The sequence below is a fragment of the Oryctolagus cuniculus genome, chromosome 4 (assembly GCF_051225735.1).
Source record: "Oryctolagus cuniculus isolate XC-2025 breed Fujian yellow rabbit chromosome 4, ASM5122573v1, whole genome shotgun sequence".
NCBI classification, from domain to species: Eukaryota; Metazoa; Chordata; class Mammalia; order Lagomorpha; family Leporidae; genus Oryctolagus; species Oryctolagus cuniculus.
Genome location: NC_142870.1, coordinates 175,970,243 through 175,980,566, shown reverse-complemented (window position 1 = coordinate 175,980,566; position 10,324 = coordinate 175,970,243). Strand labels below are relative to the sequence as shown.

The following is a 10,324-nucleotide window of genomic DNA, read 5'->3' as shown; positions in this document are numbered from 1 at the left end:
CCTATCAATCAGGCAAACCGAATCCGGGTCCTCTCTTCGCCATGTTGTGAGGAGGTTTTTAGGCGCTGATGCGTGCCTGTGTTCGGTGCCCTGCAGCGCATGCTCTGCTCTGCTAGAACTGCCTGCAGGTGCTTACAAGCCCTATCAGGCAAACCGAATCCAAGCCCTCTCATTGCCGTCTTGTGGGGAGACTTATTGATGTTGATAACGTGCCTGTGTTCGGTGACCTGCAGCCGCCCACAGGTGCTTATCGTCTTACTAATCAGGCAGACCGAATCCAAGCTCTCTCATTGCCATGTTGTGGGGAGGCCTTATTTTTCTCTATTTCTCTATCTCTGGGCATTCCTATCTCTCCTATTTTACTTCTATCTGCCAGCATTCCTATTTCTCTCATTTTACTTCTAAACTTCTGTTTCTCTTGTCCCCATGGCTTCATCCTCCCTAACATTTTTCTCTACCCGGTATGTTTCCTAACTTTTCTTCCAACAATATTCCCCTCATTTCTCCTGGCTTCTCCCCACAGTCCGTATCCGAGTCTAAGTTTCTTCTAGGTTTCACTTTCACTTTCAACCTGCAGTCCGTATCTGAGTCTAAGTTTCTTCTTGCTTTCACTTTAAATCCTAACTTCTTTCCCACAGTCCGTATCCGAGTCTATGCCTAGGCTTTCAATAGCTTCTTCCGGCACCTTTTCCGTCCGGCTTTTCCCTAGGCTCTTTGCTAGTCTCTCTCTCTGGTATTTTCCCACTTCTTCCCGTTTCTTCCCTCCTAGGTTTCCTATCCAAGTCACGGCACCATTATGTCGCTCCCCCTCTTCATGGAGGAACGACACTAAACCCTGCCTAGGCTTCATATCCGAGTCACGGCACCATTTGCTGCTCCTCCGCACGCGGAGGAGCCACACCGGACCGGACGCTTGTTGTTCCCCTTTTTTACAAGTCCTTTCTATAGTAAAGTAAGAATAAGTAAACAGCGAACTCCCAAAGCAAGAATGAGTAGAGAGAAATGAGAAAGAACGAAGCAACGAACTTCCCCACGAACTCTCCAACGCACTCTCCAACCAACCCACACCACCATACCGTCTCTCTCCTCCTATATAGTCCTCTCCACCAATCCGTGCTCTGCTACCCACACGCTGAGCACGCTGCTCTCCTCCAATCAGGAGCAGCTCCTGCAGCTTGTCAAGTTGGTGAGAGGCAGCTGGGTAGAAGCTGTTTGCTCCTCTCCCAGCGCCATATTGTGGGAGAGCAGATGTATAGAATAAGTCTTAATTCCAGTAACAGTATAGTCCAAGTTGCTCCCCACAGAGGGGCCTGGCCCTGAGGTCCCAGGGGCACCCCCCAGTGTGGGGCTAGTGCAGTGGGGCAGACGTGGTCCTGAGGCAGGTAGAGTGGCAGGTGCCTACCTTGGCTGACGCTCCTCAGGGGGCACTGAGAGGGATTCTGAAAGACGGTTTGGGAGCCTCCTGGAGTTTTGTCTGCCTGGGAAGACTGAAGAAGGCCCACCTGTGGACAGTGGTTGGGGCGGGGAGGGCTGGGGGTAGCCGTGACTGCCACTGTGTTTGTGAGGTCACGTAGACATCCTCCCCCGGTTGGGTGGGCTCAGAAATACTCACAGGATGGAGGGCATTGGCACTCACACAGAGTCAGGGGGCGCCACCACCCTCACGCGTCGGGGGGCACTGGCCACCTCACGGGTCAGGGGTCACTGGCACCCTCACAGGTCGGGTTCACTGGCAGCCTCATGGGTCAGGGGGCACGGACACCCTCACAGGGTTGGGGGTCGCTGGCACCCTCATGGCATTGGTATCTGCAGCCACCCTCACAGTATTGGGGGCCCAGGCACACTCACAGGGTCGCGGGCACTGGCATCCTCGCAGCTCGAGGAGCCCTGGCACCCTCATGGAGTCGGGGAGTGCAGGCACTCTCACGAGTCGAGGGGCCCAGGCACCCTTAAGAGATCAGCAGTGCAGCCACCCTCACTGGGTTGGAAGGTGCTGGCACCCTCATGGGGCCGGGGTCCGCAGCTACGCTCATGGCTCGGGGGTGCAGACATCCTCACGGTTCGAGGGCTCAGGCACACTCATGGGGTTGGGGGGGCACAGGCACACTAGTAAATCTGAACCTAGCGGAAGGTCTGTCTTTTCTCACATTCCATTTCTGGAGGCTCACCTTACTGTCCCCTAAGGAGAATCCCGATTCAGACACGGTTCCATAGCTGTGAGCAAAAACCAGCAAAGACCCACATGCTCTTTCCTTGGGAGCCTCAGGACAGGTCCTGTGCCCATAGGGTTTGAGAATGTGCCAATCCCGTCCTGGCCCCCTGCCCACCCCCTCTTGCTCTGGGAGTGGAGTAGAGGGGACATCCTTAGTCACCTTCCTTTCTTGGACTCTCCCCACAGAAACAACAGAACCAAGAAACTCTGGATCAAGTGGACAAAGTAATGTGATTTCTATGTCTGCTCATTGCATGGCTGCTGGATCTGCACCCCACCCCCTCCCCCTCCAGGGTCCCTGAGGTTTGATCTCATCAGTAGGCCCATCCAGGATGGTGGGATTCTGGAGGGTGTGTCCTTTGCCATGCCATCTGTGCCTCCCCCAGTAAGGCAGATTTCTTTTCTCTTCCTATAGCAGAAGAAAGAATGTCAGCAAAAGTTGGTCAAGGAACAGGGGGCACTAAGAGAACAACTCCAGGTGAGTGACTGGCGTGGTGTCCCCTCACATCCCCCAGGAGAACAGTCCTTTCTCTCACTCTGGGCACTTGTTTGGCTTCCTCCTAACAGTTCACATTCAAACCATTGGGATTGTTGTGTCTGAGAAGGCAGATTTACAGTCAGCCCTAGCTCATACCCAACAGGCAGCCAGGCAGGAAGCAGGTGGGACTGAGACCCCCTCCTTCAGCCAGGCACCTGACAGGCCTCTGTGGGAGGCCTCGGGGCTTTATCTCGACCCCTGTGATTCCAGGAGAGTCTGAGAACCTTGCTAATCACCTGCAGACTACCCGCCAGCGCGTCAGAGAGCTGGAGCGGACTTTGCTGTCTCCACGCAGTAGAAGCAGGTGGACAGGGTGAGCCCAGCCGCCTGCCCAGCCACTAGCAGCCTGGTTTCCCCAAGCAGGGAGTGAGTGAAAAGGTCCATTCCTCAGCCTGGAGTGGCCCAGATGCAGTCCAGGCCATTTCATGCAGCTTTCACTGGTGAGAAAGAACATGGGACCGAGTAGGGTTTGAGTGGGGGGTGGCTGTGCAGTAAGCACTGGAGACCAAGTGCTGGGAGAAGGGATGGGGTGCTTGGGCAGGGAAGGCACAGAAGAGCATGTCACTTAGCATCCATGGAGGGTGCTGTGTCGGATGGGAAAGGGGCCATAAACCCCAGGGAGAAGAACACGGTGGCTGGGAGTCATTTGACCTCTGTTCTTGCTGAGTTGTAGACTGTGTGAATGCTGCCCCATCCATTCAACAAGTGAACAGAAGATTCAAACACAAACTCGGTTTCCCTCCATGTCTGTGCCCTCATCACTAGGGGCAAAAATGGGCCCAGAGAATTAGACCAGGATGTTCAGATCTCAGACAAGCACTGCATTTTGTTCTGTCTTGTGTCACTCGACAAAGAGGAGGGCATAGTCACTGCCTCCTAGGGTAGCTGTGAGAATAAAACAGGGCTGTTAGCCTGGTGCCAGGTGGAGCACTGGGAGAGGTTTACACAGTGACGCTGGTAACAGCAATGGCAACAGCAGTGCTGCCCGCTGTCTCTGAGCCTCCACTAGCCAGATGGAAGTCAGAGCTCCTTCCCTTCCTCTTCTGCCCTTATGAAACTCTTAGGAAAAAATGGGACCCTGGCCTTGGCAGTGCCTTGACAGAGAGTAAGGGTGAGCAAGTGTGGCTGTGGCATGGTTCCTGTAGCCACTGCGACCAGCGCCCCAGCTCCATCTTGGTCCTGCCAAGTCCTGACATAGCTTTTCTGTGTTTGCAGCACAACAAGTGGTTGACCAAAGATCAAGATGCTCTCAAACTGGAGTTATACAAGAACAAGTAAGAAGGGGAAGGTGGCGGGGAGGAGTCTGGGGGACCTTAGTACAGGTGATGAGGGGAGGAGTGCCGGGGAGCATGAGGGGGAAGTGCCTGTACAGGCTGGGACGTGTGCAGAGCCGAGCTCTGGTCCTAGCTGTGCCACCAGCTCATGCAATGGCCTCAGGCAGCTCAGGTCCTCTCTCTGGCCTGCCACGTGAGTGACCTGATTGTTGGGAACCCCTCCAATGCCAAGGTTCTTGGGAGGTGCAGCAAAAGGTGGGTTGGTCACCAAATTGGTCCTCTGTTTGCTCATTCCTCTCGCTGCCACCTCTCACCATAACAAAAACAATGAGGACCTGAAGCAGCAGAACTCTGAGCTCCAAGAGAGGCTTCGAGTCCTCATGACCGAAAAGAAGACCCTGCAGCTGGGCACGGAGGAGCTGCAGAAGAAGCTGGAAATGTCTGAGCTGCTACTGCAACAAGTAAGAGGCTGCAGCCCACGGAGCCCCAGCCCTAGCCCGCGGGGGCCACCATCCCCAGGGACTGTCAGGGAGGCCCCCAGCCAAGAGATGGAAATTCTGAATCCTTATTCTGGTCCTGCCCTAGAATCCTCCCGAAATTGCTAGAATTCTGCACAGAGAGCCCCTGCTGTAGCCATGACTGGAGTCAGACACTACACTATGGCATGTGGGCATGCCTAGTAGCCACCTACACACTGTACCAGACACACCCCCAAACCACTGTTTCATCCATGCCCTTGGTACGGCTACCCCAGGAGCCTGTTTGCTTCCTCCGGGAGCCCCAGCCAATACTTTACCTCCTCTGTGACCCTGAGTCCTGCGTTGGCTGTGGGGGCTCTCCAGATCTAAACTTGTCCTCCTCATTCAGTTCTCTAGCGAGTCTGGGGTCTCTGATGACAGGCAGCAGCTTCAGCAGACCATGGAGGAGCGGACCCAGCTGCAGAAACATGTGCAACAGGTGCGGCTTGGCTGGAGGAGGGGGGCTGTGGGAGGAGGACTAGAGCCCCAGGCGGCCAGGAGCAGGTGAGGATCCATGATGCTTCCTCCAAACTTCTGTGTCCATTCTCCAAGCTGCTGGAGATGCAGACGACTGCGGATAGACAGGGACCACTACGCAGAGGGCCTGCAGGAAGAGCGTGCCATGTGGCAGGAGAAGATGCAGCAGATGTCTGCCAGGTGAGGCAGGCCCCTGTGGACATCTCACTTGATCTTTCTGGGTGTCTGTAAATGGGCACAGCAAGTGCACCTGCTGTGGCCTGCAGCCAGAGGTGGCTGCGTGTTTGGGTTTTAGGGGCAGCGTCGGTGCAGAGGGAGGCCATGGCCCCCACTCATGGCTCTTTTCCCTGTGCTTTGGGCAGCTGAGGGAGGAGAAGAAGCGCAGCCTGAGTCAGGTGCGGGAGCTGGAGACCACCTTGGCCGAGCTCAAGAGCCAGATGGGTGAGCAAGGGCAGAGGTGGCCTGGGAGCCGGATGGGTGTCGGGTGCCCCGGCGAGGGGTGTTGTGGCAGAGGGAAGCAGGTCTGTGTCGGTGGATGGCGAGTCTTGTCATCTCTTTGAGCATAGGTGACCTCATCTGTAAATAGGGGTGGCGTACCCACTGTCCACCATGCACGGTCAAGCACTCTGTGTCATGGCTTGGAAGGGTAATGACCATCTGAATATGGAAAGTCGTTAGCCAAGAAGCCAGCACCGGGGTGGGGGCAAGCAGTTTTCCTGAGGAGCTAAGGACCAAGCAGGAGCTTTTTGAAAACCCAGAGGCCAGGGCCCCTGATGGCTGCTTCCTTTCTCAGCTGAGCCTCCCACCCCAGAGTCCCCAGCTTCCCCCGCGGGGCCGTCGGAGGTGGAACAGCAGCTGCAGGCGCAGGCTGAGCAGCTGCAGAAGGAGCTGGAGAGCCTGGCAGGACAGCTGCAGGCCCAGGTGCAGGACAACGCAGGCCTGAGTCGCCTGAACCAGCAGCAGGAACAGCGGCTGCTGCAGCTGGAGCGGGAGGCAGAGCTGTGGGGCAACCAGGCCGAGGAGCGCAAGCAGAGCGACCGCGTGACCATCAGCCGTGCGCTCCTGCAGAACCGGGAGCTCAAGGAGCAGCTGGCCGAGCTGCAGGATGGCTTCGTGAGACTGGTGCATTCGGTCTCCCTGGGCAAGGCCTCTGGCACAAAACACTTCCCTCTGGGCCTTCATTCCCCCCCACCAAAGGGGACGGTGATGACCTAGGCAGGTGCCCTGTGAGCCAGGACCCTGCTCAAATGTCTGTCGGAGGAGAGGGGCTGAGCTTCCAGCCCTCCTGGCACTATGGGAGGTGGGCACCTGGTGCTGGGATCCGGATGCAGCCGCTTTGGGTGGCAACAGATTGCTTCTTTCTGTGCAGAGCAGTGACAACATGTGGCTCACCCTCTTGCTGCAGGAAGAGCAGCACGTCAAGAACGAGCTGGCCAGGAAACTCAGCCAGCTGCAGGAGAAGCTGGGGGAGCTGAAGGAAACGGTAATGCTCAGCCCGACTGTGAAGGACTGGGCCATGGGGACAAGTCTCTGGGGAGGGCAGTGCTAGGTCCAGGAGGGAGGCCGCTCCAGTCTGGAGTGAAAGGTGACCTCCATGTCAACTGTCCTGTGACTCTTAGGGCTGGTAATCCCCGGGTTCCTCCCGGGTCTGGACGTCATTGTCCCACAAGAGGCGTGTCACCCAGCTCCACTGGTCACTACACAAAGGCTACCCTTTGCTAAGCCTCAGATTCCTGACAAAGGAACTTAGCATTTTTTCCTTATACAGGTGTTGAGGATGAGCTGAGATTATGCATGTAAAGTATTAGGCACGAGTGTTCCCCTAACAGCTGATGCCTTCCCTCTCGCGTGTGGCCTCAAGTTAAAGTGATAGGAAAGAAGGGGATGAGGTGTGAGTCTGGGTGCAGGAGACACAGGGTTTTGTGCCACTCCCCTGCAACCAATGGAATCGTTTAGCAAGCCACCACCTGCCCTCATGCTCCCCCCACCCCCCTTCTGTCTCCCCTCACATGAAGCTGAAGAGCCAGGAGGCTCAGAGTCTGCACCAACAGTGCGACCAGTATCTGGTCCACCTGCAGCAGTATGTGGCCGCCTACCAACAGCATGTGGCTGCCTACCAACAGCTGAGCTCTGAGAAGGAGGCACTGCACAAGCAGATTCTGCTGCAGACACAGCTCATGGACCGGCTGCATTGTGCAGAGGTGTAGGTCAAGGTGGAAGTCCAGGTGGCTCACCAAGAGATGCAGGAGACCCAGGTGAGGAGCTGGTGAGCGTGGGGTGGGGCCCCTGAGTGGGAGGACCTTGCCACCTTTGTGCTTGCTCACTCTTCCTGGCCCCTTAGGAGCGCCTGGAAGCTGCCAGCCAGCAAAATCAGTAGCTGCAAGCTCAGCTGAAGCTCCTGGCCCTCCCTGGAGAGGGTGAGTGAGGCTCCCACGGGAGAGGACACAGCCTGTGGAGGGAGGAGGGGTCTTGGCAGCACAGCATTGAGTTCAGAGAGACTCAGGTCGGCTGAGCCCTCTCCTCTGGGCAGTGGCTGCCCTGGGTCTCCCAGGGAGGGTGGGCACTGAGGGGAGCCCTGAGCTTTTCTCCTTCACTCACTGGATCATCAGGGTCCCCTCTGGCTGTCCCCTCAGGAGGAGATGGGGAGGAGGAGGAGGAGGAGGAGGAAATTTCCCAGGCCAAAGTGCCCGTCCCGGAAGACCTGGAGAGCCAAGAGGCCGTGGTAAGCCAGGCTGTGCCCTGTGCCCTCTCCATCCCACCTTTCCCTGCCTCCCTCTGTGATCCCTCCTTATATCTTGAGACCACCCCCCCCTTTGATTTCTCTTGACCTCACACCAGTGGTCAGATACCATTCCACCCAGGAACGGCAGGTGCACCTGCACACATGAACTCATTCATCTCTTGCCCTTAGGTGGAGTTCTTTACGTCAGCTCTCGCCTGAGCCGAGGAAGAGCAGGCCCAGCTCCGTGGGCAGCTGAGGGAGCAGAAGGCTCACTGCCGGCGCCTGGCTCTCCTTGCCATGCCATCGCAGGGGGAGCCAGAGGAGACATCAGCCGCTGGGACTGGGGTGACTCTGTGTCTGGGGAGACCCACCAGGCCCTCCAGGGGGCCATGGAGAAGCTGCAGGTGAGGGGTTCTCTCCTGCCATGGGCCAGGAAGGGTGGGGGGTGGGGCCAGTGACTGCTGAGCCCTGACCCCATCATTGTGGCTCCAGCACCGCTTTCTGCAGGTGATGGGGGAGAAAGCGGAGCTGCAAGAGCAGGTAGAGGAGCTAGAACATCGCTGCATCCAGCTCTCTGGAGAGACGGACACCATCAGTGAGCCAGGAGCCCAGGGCCCTGGTAGGGAGGAGCTGCATGGGGGTTAGGGTGAGCCCCGCCTCTGAGCGCTGCCCCACTGTCCTCTTTGCAGGAGAGTACATTGCCCTCTACCAGAACCAGAGGGCAGTGCTGAAGGAGCGGCACCGGGAGAAGGAGGAGTACATCAGCCAGCTGGCCCAGGACAAGGAGGACATGAAGGTAGGGGCCCTGGACCCTGCTGCCTCTTGGGGCAGGGGGTGAGGACGAGGGCAGGGGCACTGAGTACCTCTCCTTCCAGATCAAACTCCTGCAGCTGCAGGAACTGGTGCTGCAGCTTGTGGGCGAGCGCAGCAAGTGGCAGGGCAGAGTCCTGGCTGCCGCCACAGACTGCGCTGACCATCCCCTCCTGGGTCCCCAGCCCTCCAGGATGCTGCTGACCCGCAGGCTGGTGAGGAGAGCACCCTGGAGACAGGGAGGGCAGGCAGCAGCAGAGACACTGGCAGCTTGCTCAGGGCCCTCTCTCTTTCCAAAGATCTTGGCGAAGTGAGCCTCGCTGACACCATGGAGCCTGCACGAGGAGAGGCTGGGGAGGGTTCGTCCACCTAGAACCCTCCTGTGCAGCAGGTCAGGAAGCTGCTGCAGGAGATCCAGCACCCCCGGGAGCACCCAGGCTTGGGCACCAACCCCTGCATCCCCTTCTTCTACCGGGCTGACGAGCATGACATTAAGATCATGATCGTCTAACACCAGATACCGTCAGCCCGGAGAGCCCCCACCCAATCCTTGCCACTCCACCCCTGCTAGCCACCCTATCCCCTGCCATTTCTTCCCAGTTCCCTTCCCTCCTTAGATAGAACCCCTGATGGGGAGAGAAAGGCCTCTTTAGGCTGCCTCTCTGGAGGACCCCAGGGGCTCCTGGGGCCTCCTCATTTCCAGCTCCATCCTCAGAGGCCGTGACCAATGCAGGCAGCGTTTGTGTGGCCCCCAGAACAGCCAAGACCAGGGGGTGCTCATCTCTTTGGGCAAGTCAGCCAGGAAGTTTTCATCGCCCCTCTTGAGGCTGTCAGCCTGGCAAGGGCATAATCTGGCCGGGAACATCACGTGGGGGCATCAGCAGTCACGGACACGAGCAGGCAAGAGCCATGACCTCATAGGGACATTGCCAGTGCAGGACAGCATCAGGCGAGGGTCATCTCTAAGCTGCAGGCATCTGTGGGTGAGGCCATCTTCAGGCCAGGGTCATCTTTCAGGCCGAGGTAATCTGCAAGCGAGGGCATCTGGACACAAAAACCATCTTCAGGCAATGGTCATCACTAGGCAGGGACATCTGGGCAAGGGTCACTCTGTGCCAGGGGCATCATTGGGTGAGGATCATCTCCGGGTAGGGGTCACTTCCGGGCCAGGAGCATCTTTGGGTGAGGACATCTAGGCAAGCATTATTCTGGGCCAGCGGCATCTTTGGGTGAGCGTCATCAATGGGCAAGGGTCACTTCTGGGCCAGGGGAAATTCACATGAGGGTCATCTCTGGGTAGGGGCATCTGGGTGAGGAGGGCACATTTGAGCAAGGATCATCTTTGGGCAAGGGCTTCTTCGATGAGGGCATCTCCAGGCCCAGGGAATATTTGGCAACAGCATCTGGACACGGGCATCTTCAGACAAGGGCAGTCTGGGTGAGGTTCACTTCAGGCCAGGGGGCATCATGGGTGAGGGTCATCTCCAGGCAGGAGCAACCAGTCAAGAGTCACTTCTGGGGCTGGGGCATTGCTGGGCAAGAGTCACCTCTGAGGTGGCGGCATTTTCACATGAAGTCATTTTCAGGTGAAGGCATCTGGGTGAGGGTTATCTTTGGGCAGGCACACCGCTGGGCAGGGGTCACTTCTGTGCCAGGGGCATCATGGGTAAGGGTCACTTCTGGGCCAAGGTGCATCTTCAGGTGAGGTCATTTTCAGGCAAGGGCATCAGTGCCAGGAGGGCATCTGGGTGAGGGTCATCTTTGGGCAGGCAC

General features: G+C 57.5%; 1 pseudogene; it reads left to right on the top strand.

Annotated features, from left to right (window-relative positions):
- Positions 1 to 1,615: 1,615 nt before the first annotated feature.
- On the top strand, positions 1,616 to 9,062 carry LOC103345326 (golgin subfamily A member 2-like; annotated as a pseudogene).
- The last annotated feature ends 1,262 nt before the right edge of the window (positions 9,063 to 10,324 follow it).